General features: G+C 37.7%; 1 long non-coding RNA gene across 1 annotated transcript in view; it reads right to left on the bottom strand.

The window, feature by feature from the left end:
• Positions 1 to 11,287: 11,287 nt before the first annotated feature.
• LOC135210343 (uncharacterized) overlaps positions 11,288 to 13,682 on the bottom strand; it is a 3,025-nt gene continuing 630 nt past the window's right edge. The window contains exon 2 of the long non-coding RNA XR_010313502.1: positions 11,288 to 13,673. This is a non-coding gene — a long non-coding RNA (uncharacterized LOC135210343). The remainder of the gene's footprint in view (positions 13,674 to 13,682) is intronic.

Below are 13,682 nucleotides of genomic sequence, written 5' to 3'. Positions count from 1 at the left end.
TATTTAGTGTGGGTGTTGTGAGTGTAAGGAAACATTGTCAAATGTAACGAGGGAGGAGATATGGAGGAGTTATGGAGTTCCATTTGATAACATCTGTGTGTGAGAGAGAGAGAGAGAGAGAGAGAGAGAGAGAGAGAGAGAAGAAAGAGGGATAAGAGAGAGAGTTAGAGAGAGGGTAATTGGCGGTTTGGAAATGGTTCAACCGATTGAATTGGCTGTTGGTGAGTTCTGGGTTGTCTGCTGGTGCAGCTGGAGTTAGCTGTTAGAGTTCTGTGTTTTGGAGGCAGTCTTTAGTCAAAATCTGTGATGATCAGTAGTGTCGGCAGCGGTCTGTGGAAAATGTTGAGGGCATTGAAAGTCTTTTGAGTAGTGTGTTATTGGTTTGTTGCTGATTGTTGTTGGGGTTGATATTAGTTGTTTACAGTTGTTGTGCCTGTGTTGGATTTGTTGTGCTTGTGAGTTTCTGTTGAGTTGTATGTGAGTTGTTATGGTTGAGGGTTGTTTTTGGGGAGCTGTTGTGGTTTCTTGGTGTGGTTGTGAGTTGTTGAGGATTGTTATTGGTGAGCTGTTGTGATCCCTTGGGGTTGTTAGTGGGTGTGTGTGCTGCCTTTTTGTGTTTGTTGTTGTGTTGTTGAGTTGTGGTTAAGTTCCTTGTTGTTTGCTGTGTTGTTGATGAACGAAAGAGCCCAGCCGAAGCAGAACTTCTAAGCGGCTTACTAGGCGACAACCTCTGCATCTGCTGCTGAACAGGAGGAGAAGGGGGATGTCTCAGAGAACGAGACTCCAACTTGAACACAGCCTGGTGCACCAACCTGTCCTTTGTATCAGCTCACCGCCAGTCTATTGCGTCCTCCAGCTCAGTCCAAGGAAACAGGACCTGGGAATCCAACAGATCCCCATTCCTGAGTGCCAACAAGGACTGATCTTGCCGTCCTGGACAACGCTGCATTTCTTCTGATCAGAAGAAGAATGGCCTACAAATTGACACTTAAGATGGGCAACATACAAACTGGCAAGAGAAGATGCACTTACCAACCCTTCTGCAAACCTGTCGGATGCAATCTTGGCAATGGCTGTTGACCACAAGTCTAACCACGACCATGTCTGGAACATGGAGTCTGCCATAGACTCCATTACCGAGGTATCCTGTGGTGACAAGGACAGCGCCACCGACCTCACCTGCTCCAAAGTCAACCCTGGCTTGAGACGTATAACGTCTGGGTTAAGATGTTGAGGCAACAAGCAGACAGAGTTCATAGCATAATACTTCCTATGCCTTGTGAGTGGTGGAGGAAGCAACTTGGAAGAACCCCTTGACCGAAGAGATCAGTCCCGGTCTGACACAGAGGCGTTCACCTTTTGCAAGAGTGACTGGACATGCCCCAATAAAGGAAGCTGAAACGATGACTTAGGATCTTGCATAGCCCCCAGCAAGGCTTCCAAGCAAGTAGGACCGAGCCTGAGTCCTACTCTCCAGATTGCTGAACCCACGAATGAGATCAACAACCTCGGCAAAGGAAGACAAAAACTCATGTGTATCCTTCCTCCTGCTCTGGCAATGGAGACCAACGACGAGAAGATGCAGGTTTATCCAACACACCTTCCTCGTGCAAACCAACTGCAGATCCAGCAGCCAAAGAACCTGAAGCGCCAGCCAACATGGACACCAAAGACCTGTCTGGACTGGGGCCACGCGCCAACTCCTGCGACGAACCAATCACAACACTAGGAACACTACTACGAACACTGACAATAGATGACTCACGTACATGTCCATGTACGTGCAATGGAGAAGCATCTTGAACTCTTGACGCAGAATGAGAATTCTCGGAGTCGACCCACGAAAAGCATCGACGGGAGGGGAAGGCAAACCCTGGCTGCACCACTTCTGCATTCACAACTTTAGATCATTTCACAGGCGCCTTAAGATCTTTACGACGACAAATAGGCACCGGAGCAGAAGCAGCAGATAAATCACCAACATGCGCACGTACGTGTGAGGCTGCAACACGCTTGTGCCCCGAAGAGGACGATGCAGCCACAGCAGATTGCACAGAGAAAGGAGACGAAACACTAACATTCTCAGGAACACGTTGGTGAAGAAATAACAAAGTCCTTAACCCTCCAACGCTTGATGCACTGATGCAGCGGAGATGGAGGCAATGGAGGGGAGGAAGACAGCACTCCCTCCTTACACAACCTCTTGGGAGGAGAGAGGGGAGGCGACGCAACACATTTGCTCATAGCCTTCTCAGCAGAGAAGGCAGCAAACCTATCCAAAACAGAGTCCAATCTCTTAAGAACTGCCTGACTTAAAGACTCAGACGGATCTGCAAGAGCGGAGGCAGACGATACGCATGGAAGGGGATATGTCCTGGATGGCAGCGATGATGTCACGGGAGCAAACGATGACGACACAGAGGAGCAAGGCAGTGCAGCAGCCTTAACCAATGACCCCGACGTAGCAAGGAGAGACGTCAGTGAAGAAACTGGGAGTGACTTCACCAACACTGCTGAGAGCCTCCCCCTGACACGAGCTAGCAGCAAGCCTCACTGGCGGAGCGATAAGAGGATACTCAGGCAGCGCACTACAAAATGGATGACCGCAGGCACCAACATGAGAGGACCTGGGGGAGGAGGTAGAGCTGAGGAGGCAAGCATCCATGAAATGTGTTAGTAAACCCTACAAGGAGGGTGAACCCCATAAACCAAGCGACACCCAAAGCACCGCCATTTTGGATGCCTCCGAACCTGAAACAGAAGAAACTGATGAAACAGCCTCCTCCCACCCGGGAAGCAAATTAACCCCCGAGGAAGAGGGGGTGACATTACACATTAAATCAGCCTGAGGTCCTCCTGATACTTCCAACGACATATCGATGGAAGAAAAGGAAGGAGACACAGGCACACAAACTATAGCATCATGGGATGTGACTGAGGGAGAAGACGAAGCATCGGGGCGAGGTGATGAAAACCCTTCCCACAAAGGAAGAGTCAAAACTCTACGATGCTTCCTCTTACTATAAAATAACTTCCACTGCGATTTAAGCCACGCACAACATTCCGGGCAAGGATTCGTTATAGTACAAGCATTAGCACAACATCTACTGCATGTGGAGTGTGGGTCTGTAGCCGAAGAAGCCAGGAAACGAGAACACAAAAAACCGTGAGTCCCCGGGGCCGAGAAGACGCAGAGGAAGCCATAATCATACAAGCCCACACACACACAGACAAGCAAAAAGTGAAAACGGACAAACAACCAGGATGACGGAGAGTAAGCAACTGCGTCTCTCACCCAGGTGGTTAAGAAAAAGACTAAATGTGATAGCGTGGGTGAGTGGTCTTTGACCAGTTTTCACCCGATATACTCATGCATTGCCAGATCTCAGAGATTCCTTGATTTTCAATCTCTGATTGTTTAACCAGATCCAGCTGGGCACTAGAAAATTATTCTATTGTTAAGACCGAAGGTTTGTTCGCATATGAACAATTTGTCATTTCTCAAAAGCTAGAGGTGTCAAAGGTTACAACTAGAATAGTTTAAGCTTCAGATGCACTCAGCAAAGTTCCATCCACCTGAAGGGTGGGAAATCTGTAGGAGATTTGCTAATCACTAAAGTGTTTTTTTTTTACAGGAGTTCAGCCTCATACCCCATCGACTACACCATTCCCTGATCCGGTTCATGTCCCAATTAAGGCTGAGGGCAGCCTCATTTCTCAAAAGGGGAGACTTTACTATGTATACCATCCACACTGGAAAAATTAATGAAGTCTTAGAATATGACATACAGCTTTGATACCAAGCAATCATGATCCAGTTCTTGTTTACAAATAATTCAATACTGTAGGAATTCTTGAAGGCAAGTCCCTCAATTTTTATAAAACCTCATAGTTCCAAATGAATTTATAAGAATTTAAATGTTTTCCATGAGCCAGGCTAAATTACCTTATAGTAACGAAGGCAATAATGAAAAAGATGTGTTTTTTGCATAAATATTTTATTTAACATCTGACATTTGGACACCAACTGGACGGATATTTTGTTAAACGTAACAGAAAATCAACAAAAATAAATAACTAAATTTAGAAATAACAACAACAATGGTCTTAGCAAACTAATTGCAATATGCAACTCCAAATAAATTCTTGATAAATATTACTGAACTACACATCTGAACAAACAAAACTGGTACAGTTCTAGGAAGATTTGAGTCATTAACACAAACTGTTCAATATCCATATTAAAAAAAAGAAATATATTTTTTTTAAACCAAAGACCCTGAAGCTTCTTTCCAGATTATCCTCATTGTAAATTAAGTTTAATTAGACCACCAAGTCACATTTCCACAATATATTAAGGGTCATTCAAAGGATTATGGTCAAGGGAATGGATGAAGAAAAGGTCATTGCAGCTTCAGCAGGAATGCTGCAAAGAATTTTCAGTGCCAGCAACTAGTCATGAGGCATAACTTTTATTCAACTTTTATTCACTGTAAATTGTTGACAATCGACTATTAACAAAATGTAACAGGTGACAGTTGTCCAAATTTGACATGTTCTGGGCTTGTAACAAAATGGAATACGGCATTCAGTAAGAGATTCAACATGTAAGGGACTGCTATGTCACAGCAATCATGAAGACACATGAAGACCTAGACTGGATATGAATTAGTCAGATAGTGCACACATGACTTTCACTTCTAATCCAGTGTAAAGAAAAAGTGTAAACATGTTGATGGCACTCAGAAAAGGTGCCAGTAATTCAACCAAGATTGAAGACTGAAAATGGAAATTTGATCAGAAGCCAAAAAGGAATAAAGTGTGCCTACATCAAAGACAGAGAGAGTGAGCGATATGGAAGTGGAATGTGTACAATACGTATCAAGTGTTACAATAGAAAAATGGGAAGGGAGAAATCGGTTGAAAGACACAAAAGATATGTAACAGTGCAACATCAAAGAGATAGATATGCCTAATATGGGAGGAGCAAAGGAATTTAAAGGCCAGGAATGTACAAGAGCAGCAAACTTTGGAAGAGGACAACCATATTTAGATGGAAGGACAGACTTTGAAGTTTTCTATATCTGTCACCTTGATGGATACACTGAATTAGCCCTTTACAGAGAGAGTTGTATTGGGTGGAGACTTAAATGGACATATAGGTATAGACTGAAGAATGATTTACAGGATCCATGGAGGACTTGGAATGGGGGAGAAGAACGAAGGCGGCGAGAGCATTATAGACTTTGCAGTGGCATTTGATATGGCACTAACTAATACATTCTTCCTGAAGAAAGTTTATGTAACATATAGAAGTGGTTGAAGAAAGAGCCTCATTGATTTTCTGCTCTGTAGGAGACAACACCTTAAGGAAGTAAGGGATTGTAAAGTGATATATGGAGAGAATTTTAGCCAACAACATAAGCTGGTGGTTGCGTACTTTTTAATCCAAAAAAGGACAAAGGAAAAGAGGAATAGTAACCTTAAGATCAAATGGTGGGAGCTAGAGAAGGTAGAAAATGTTGAGTTGACATCTAGGTTTAAGGAGAATGTTCTGAGAGAAATAAAGTTGGAAGATGATGTAAATGACTAGTGGGAGTTTAACAGCAAAGTGATTCTTGGACATGGGAAGGAAATTTTAGTCAAAACATCAGGCAAACGTCCACAAAAAGATGGAGAAAGCCGTGGTGGAATGAAGACACACAAGACAAGATCAAGAAAAAGTAAGAATCCCAAAAGAACTATGATAAACACAAAACAGAAGAAAATAAGCAAACATCTAAAGAAGCAAATAAAGTTGCAAAACAACAAGTTGCCAGAGCAAAGGCTACTCCTTTCAAGGATCTGTATGAGAATGTCGACACACCGGAGGGCCAAAGAAACACCCACAGGATAGCCAAAGCTAGAGACAAAGCAACAAGACCTCACGCACATTTAGCAAATTAATGATAGAAATGATAAGGTTCTAACAAAAGAAGAGGAGATTAAAAGTAAATGGAGAGAGTATTCTACATGGAAATGGCATAACAAAAACCATTGAAAGTGCCCAGAAAGTCATGGAGAAATTGGCACTGATATAGACCCGGCAAAAACAGTAAAAAGTTGATGCTCGATTTATGCTAACTTTGTAAAAGAAAAATATGTGATTTAAATATTTTTAAGTACTTATGTATCATAAGATGAAAGTAAAAAAAAATCCAAGTGTTTGAATCTCTAACTATACAGCATTATACCACATTTACTATGGGGCAAGAAGGAACATATACAAATTAGATAAATAAGTTACAGATTATTCCCATGAAAAAAAATTTGTTCTCTTAATTTTAAGTAAACCACTGTTGGAGCTCCAAAACTTCATTAACAGCAACAACTATCTTAAAACATATCCTAAGCAGACTGTCAAGGGCTATTTTATGACAAAATTAATAGTTGTCACTATAACAACTAAGGATGAATTTTCAGAAAGCAACACTGCTAAGTGTTTGGTAGACTTTGGATAAAGATAGTACAGGTCCTATTGGCTTCCCACATTCTGCGAGGAATGAAAATAGCATAGACTGAGATGTCTTAAAATCATCAACAAAGAAATCAAGAACACAGTTGTCATAGGCAATAGTTCTCTTATAGAGCACTTATAAATGACTAACACCTGTTCCTGACAAAATATACTTTCTTCTTACAAGCTCAAGTTAAACAAAATAAAGTTGATAACTTGCTTTATGTGGGAGCAGTAAATTGAAGACTTTTTGGTTGCAAATTTTTTTTTTCTAAATCAGAGATGAGGCACATTTTCACTTCGGCAGATTCTTAATAGACATGCTATCTTGTATATAGTTGCAGCTTTGTGTACTATAAGAGACAATGGAATCATCAGACCACATTTGTTTGTGGACTACTGATTCCATTGCAAAATAGGCCTTGAGAATTCTAGTTTCAAATTTCTGGATACATAGATGGGGTTAGATAAAAAATTTGAAGTTCCAACTATGGCATTTGAGTTGCCAACTATGGTCAACTTGAAATTAAATAGATGTCCTGAAAAGGACATCTATTTAGAACGGGTAAATTTGATTGTATGCTGTGAGCATAAACTATACAATAAACCCTGTTAACAAGTCTTTAAAAAAAACCTAAGTTCTTAAGAGGGCTTAGCTGAATCGCAAAATTTATGATGAACATGCAGACCATAATTCATCAGATATACTACAAAATAACTATCCCACAAACACCAACATAGTTGAAATACCCAATTTTGGCCTTTTCCACAAAGAAAGAGGGTGGTGAATCTTTGGGAATAAACTTTTTGTCTTGTAATGCTGCATCATCATAAAAACCCATTCACCCTAAGATAGCCCTACACTGTACAGAACACATTTTGGGGCAACAAAAATTTCAAGGATTGACTGACTGACCGTGAGGTTTTTGCCTTAAGGCTAACCACTGGAATCTATAAAGAGTTATTCAGCACCAGTGAGTATGCTCAACCAACTCCACCCCTACTTCAATAGGAAGACACTTCTCATGTATTACCAGTGTTCCTTCGTATTCTTTGGTTGTACTGCCTTCTCTCCAGGACTTCCAGCTTCTGTGCAGTTTTAAGACATGCTTTTTCATTTACTAATTTTCATAACATTTTATTACAATGTTGTAATGTGTTGTTTTTCAAATGGGATATCCTTCATGCTTACAATTGCAAGCTGCCCTTTATCTGTCTAGTTACTGTGAGCAACCAACTATCATTCCTTTGTATGTACCAGTGCTGACATGTTTTTGTGAATTCCATATTTTATTTTCTCGACAATTGTCTATTCTTCATTTTACTTAATTTCAGTAAAGTTGTTTGGATGCCCTATGTTGTAATGAAACTATTTTATTAGAGTGCTGGGTTTGCTCAAGATTTGTTTACTTTTATCCCACTACCTGCTCCAAGGGTTTCTCTGGGCCTCTTACTTTTTTCGGAAGCATTCTCCTTTAGCTTCAATGGCTGCAACTCTTGTGATTTCTGAAACTTTGGTCATCCAAGTCCTGGGCCTTTGGACATCCCAATGTTTCAGGGGCCTTTGGTCTCTTGAATTAGTTCCCATGACCAACAGCCTCTAGTCAGAATTATCTAGCACTCCCCTGCCTTATAAGTTATAAGCACTGGAAATGATTAAGTACTATATCCTTAACTTACAAGATTTTGTGGCTTACAGAATTTGTGCAAGTACAACTATAAAATTTCATACAAAATAATGTACCCAGAAATACCATCAACCTCATAATTTCATTATCTGGCACACAAAGACATATACTACTACCTGGAGAAACCATATCTCTTTGCCTTTGGTGCTTAGTGAATGTCCAACATTGGGTTTTCTTTCTATTACCTATGTCAGCATCCAGCTTTCAAAGATACTTCCATCACAACTCTTTTTAATGGAAGTACTCTTTGAACCTACCCATGAAAACTCACTGTCCTGGGTTTAGGAATGATTTCTAGCAACTACATCCTCTTAGACCATCAAAATGTTCTACCCTGTGTATAGCCATTCAGGCTACTTTACAACTAATAGGTTCTATTAACAAACAATGTTTTTACAAAACATTTTTTCATGTAAACCCATTACGTCCGGCACAGATGAATGAGAGGTGGCAGCTTCCTGTTAGGATAGGATGGAGGAGTTAGGCAAGCATTCACAGCAAAATTTTCTCTCCGCAAATGCTTGGTTTTGTGAACTTATGATGCATTCAACACAGTATAGTGATTTTAAGAATGTATTTGTATGAAAACTTAGTTTAACTGCATAAAGTTTTAATGCATCAGTGATCTCGATGTGTGGAAAATAATCTGTTACAATAGTACAACAACAAGCCAACATGAAGAGAAGTTTTACTCTACTATTCTATTAAGTTGACATGAAAGCAATTGCTTAAATTAATGGGTGATATCAAATAACAGCTTTGTTTTAAGCTTAATGGTCTGATTAAACTAATAAAAATGAAGATGGCTTTATGTAGAAATTATTTAATGTTTAGCTGTTGGGAATTGCAACAGCAAAGAATTCTTTACAAATCGCTTGGGTTGGCTCTCATAACCAAAATATTGTGGAAAGTACAGAGCACTAGAATGTGCTAAAAATGTCCAATTTAAATTTCTGATGCTAATTAATGTAATTACAAAACATTCCTTTTGTAAAATATTTTTTAGAAGCTATAATCCACAGTTAGAAATGTCATAAATAAGGTCACCTCTTCTTGGCAGGTACATCCTTCCAAGACCAAACCCTGCTATGGTATTCATAAATGTAAAGGAAGTCCCAGGCTTACGATGGGGGTTCCATTCTTGAGACACGCCGTAAGCCGAAAATCGTTGTAAGCCAGAAAATTGTCAAAAATTCTAAGAAAACCTTACTTTTAATGCTTTGGGTGTATTAAAAACTAAGTAAACTGCATTTGTATTGCATTTTTCATTAAAAAACCTTCAAATATTGATTACATAGCATTTTTCTGTCAGATTGGTGTCGTAACCCTGGAACATGCAATGTAAACCTGGAAATAATTTCTGACTAATATAATATGATAAGTGTTGTAACCTCGAAGTGTCGTAAGCCAAACCCGTTGTAAGCCAGGGACTGCCTGTACTGTGATGCACATTTGTAATCTTTGCAGACTATCAACTACTCAGTCTAAAAGCATTCCAAATGTTTGTAATGCACTACAATATATTACAGCAATTATAACCTAAAATAAAATGCAAAAGCTTTTACATTATGTATATCACATAGCTTTTGTCAACAAATGACACCTGAATTCATCATCTACAGCAAAACTGCTACAGCCACTGCAAATACAAAACTACATTTCTAAAGGAAGCTCTAAAAAACCCTGATTACAAATTGCAAGGACAGGAAATAATTAAAGATAGAACTACAGTATTACTGATATCCTAATGAATGACTAGATTAAAATGCTCTGTGTTCATGAACTTCTCCTGAACATAACTACAGCAACTTCAAAATGACTAATCTACAGATCAGGTACCACCAATATTATTTTCAGTAAAAAATACACACCTTCACAAGAAAAATATTCCACTGTCTTGTCACTGAAATGGCAACAAATCTACAGACTGTGGCGTTCTTATACTTGGTGCAGAAGATGACTCCTGGCTTGGAATAACTTTTTCAAGGCTCAAATTTCCAGTCCAAGGGAAAGTAGATGATCCAAACCTCAGTCATTCACTTACTAAGAACTAAAAATCTGGTACCAATCAGGTCAGTCTTCATTGCTTTTCTAATATTGCTTGTTAACCTTGCATGTCTTACAATGTCCCCGACTATCCTTATAACCCATTGCTCCTACCTTCCAACATAATACATATCCATTATCACTCATACTTAAATCAATGGTTACTGATAGATCAAATAAAATGATAACTATAACAGGACATATAGCTCTAAATGAAATTTTTTCATAGACATCCATTATGCATAAAAACTCTTTAATATCATACTGATCTTACAGTCCAAAGGCTATACTTAAAAAACTGAAACAATGTAGGCAGTCCCGAGTTAAGGTGGTATCGACATTAGTTGATCTGATCTTACAATGCATTTCAAAAATGTTAAAAAATATTTTGTCTCCAATTTAAGCAAAAATCCAAAGGCAAGGCAACATTAGGCTGGGTGCTAGTTTCTGAGCTCCCTCATGTAAATAAGTTGCCCACTCAGAAACAGATCTCCCCTTAACTTAAAGACTGCCTGTATATGCCTAGTTCCTTACAAATGCCAATAAATTACCAGTACATTACCATAAACCACTCAAAAACAACATAAGACATAGTACATACTTATAAAAGTATTCAAGGTTTCATTAATAAACACAGTAATGAACAAAACAATACAGCTACACCAAATATTTCTTAAACTCTTTGGCCACTTTAATGTACTTATACGTACTTAATTTCTTCACATCTATTTGAAGAACTTCCAGGGCTACCTTTTACTCTGGTAAATTTTGGTCCACATTTACTATTCAAATAACTTGTAATTTTTTTTCTTAGGGTTTGTAAATTAGTTGAACTATAACTTCTATTCTGAAATTCACATTTTTCTTGAAAAGCAATAAGGGTTGCTATGTACCATAACATTGATTCTCCAAGAAAGTTATCTTCATCAGTGGTTAGGTGAATGATGTATTAAGAAATTACATCAAGAGCAGGGCAGCAAATGACCTATTCTGAGTCATTCAGAAACTAACAATTTAGCATCAGTTTTTCTCAACAACTGTCCTCTGTATTTTTGTAATCACATGGTATTTCACGACTACTAATTATGTAATCCTATACTAAATGGTGAAAACTTTTGGAATCATTGTTCATATCTGCTAACTTGATTAAAACCCAATGTTATAGGTAACCAAAATTTTTCAAATATCTACTCAAATCAGTTAAGAGTCCACAGTGACGAAAGCCATATGTATATACTATGTGCAAAAATTTTATTTTGCACATATCCAACTCCTAATACGTACTTGAGCGTCCTCTTCCTGAGACCTTCATTTAAAGGCATTATATATCAACTTATGATAAATGCTGCAAACTGCCTAAGCAGAAATCTCTTGCCTAAACCTAAACTTCAATCAGGTTTTTTTGACTAACTATAGCATGGTCTAATAATTTTAAGCACCTGAAGTTTGAGTTACTTATCAAATCATGCAGCCATGCAAGTAAGCAGAGTCATTGCCTGCTATTACACCAATGAGTTCTTTGTATGCTGTTCTTGATTATTTACAAATATGTACTGAACTATATGAACATGCTAAGATAGAATAATTCCCAAATTACCTTGAAAATGTTTGCAAAATACATACTAAAAATAATGTACTTAGATTACAATGCTTAAAATCCTATTAATTATAACGATCACATATTCATCGTAAAAAAATTCTAGCTATACTGTATCAGCTCATATCATTTATGAAAAATATACTGCATACCATCTTTTATACTAATACGTGTAACCCTTAGATTTTGACACTAACATGTAAGTTTCAAGTTTCCCATAAGTATTATTACACAAATATCTGAAAATTGCCAATAACTAGTATTACTGTAAGAAATTGTGTCATCCCTCCAGAGCTCTACTGTAATATTTCTCAAATTATTTTTGTCACCAGGAGTTTTGCAATAATCATATAAATGTATTAAAAATTCTGCTGAATATAAAAATAACTATGACCATTTATATTTGATTAATGTAGCTACTGTATTACTTTCTACTGAATGAGATTGCTTTCATAGTTTCTATTGGACATATTTTTCTAATAACCTGTCTAAAACATTTAACTTCTATGCTTTGTAAAGAAAGTACACACCTATCAATAAAACCAACAATTACCACAGATACAAATGCAGTATATGTAAGTCATTTCATTTTACTAATTTCATAGATATATTTAAGGCAAAGGTAGGTAGGTACTATATTGTTTTATTATTGTCAATCACTAAATTTATTAAATGTGTAACCAAGTTCTTCAGAACCTTTGTGTGATCCTTGTGGGATGTAAAGCTATAGCAGTACTAAGATGTGGCACTCTTGAGCATAAAAATATTTGGATGTATGAATTACGAAATCAAGAGTGAATAAGACTAAAAGAAAGTAAAAATGCTTGCAGGAACTGGCAAATCATTATCTATCAACTACTTTAATACCTTTCAGAAAAATATTCCTTTTATATGGGTACAACACCAGGCCTTAAAGTAACAGTAGTGGGTATTAGGAAAGAATATAAAAGGACGAACATGAAATGACAAATGACAGTGGATTGTAAAGAACAACCAAATGGGTCATGTCTGTAAGAAGTATTTTTCAGCCTAGGAAACAACAGTTCTTCATTTTACTCACACATAAAGCAAACAGCAACTGCTATACATAATCTTGTCATATGTTTTGTAAAAATGGTATACATATTTCCAAAACCTACATTTTTTTGGTCACTATATATTAAAAGACTGATAAAATTGACTAGCTATTGAGATTCATCTAAAAATCCAAGCTAAATGTGATTCGACATTATTTCCTTAACTTTAAAAGTTATTCAGCAAACTTAATTTTGGTCCATCAACAAATAAAAAACCAAAATTGAATTTCCTCATCTCACGCTCTACTGACTATAAACTCATGATTGTTTTCACTTGAAGTTCTATTTCATAATAAACAAAGCATTTCTGACAGTGCCCCAGGCAGGTATCAAATGTTCATAAGAAAAAATAAGCATACCATATTTGACAGCATACAAGTTGAGCACCCATTTTAGCAAAGCATATTCAAGACAAAATTTTGTGTACAGGTTTACAATCCTTCATCCAAAACTCAAAAGCAAAATTTTTTTCTGTTGAGGGTAGAGCATCAGTCATAAGTGTGTTTAGCACGCCCAAACCCGATCTAAGTCACCTTGATTAATTTGGGTATGATGCAGCCAGACTTTTTTTTTTTCTACCCGGTTAGGCTGTTACACTGACAATACCAACAGTGTACTGTATAGACATTTGCATTTGTAAAATATTACACATATTTAAAAATAATGATAATTGTAATAAAATTGTTGGTTTATTTACTGTACCCAATTATATTTTGCATGCATGTATTATCCTCCTCTTATTGTTTCATTATGAAATATACAGTGAACACCTGTATTCA

The sequence above is a fragment of the Macrobrachium nipponense genome, chromosome 39 (assembly GCF_015104395.2).
Source record: "Macrobrachium nipponense isolate FS-2020 chromosome 39, ASM1510439v2, whole genome shotgun sequence".
Classification (NCBI taxonomy): Eukaryota; Metazoa; Arthropoda; class Malacostraca; order Decapoda; family Palaemonidae; genus Macrobrachium; species Macrobrachium nipponense.
This window is presented reverse-complemented; position numbering and strand designations above follow the sequence as displayed.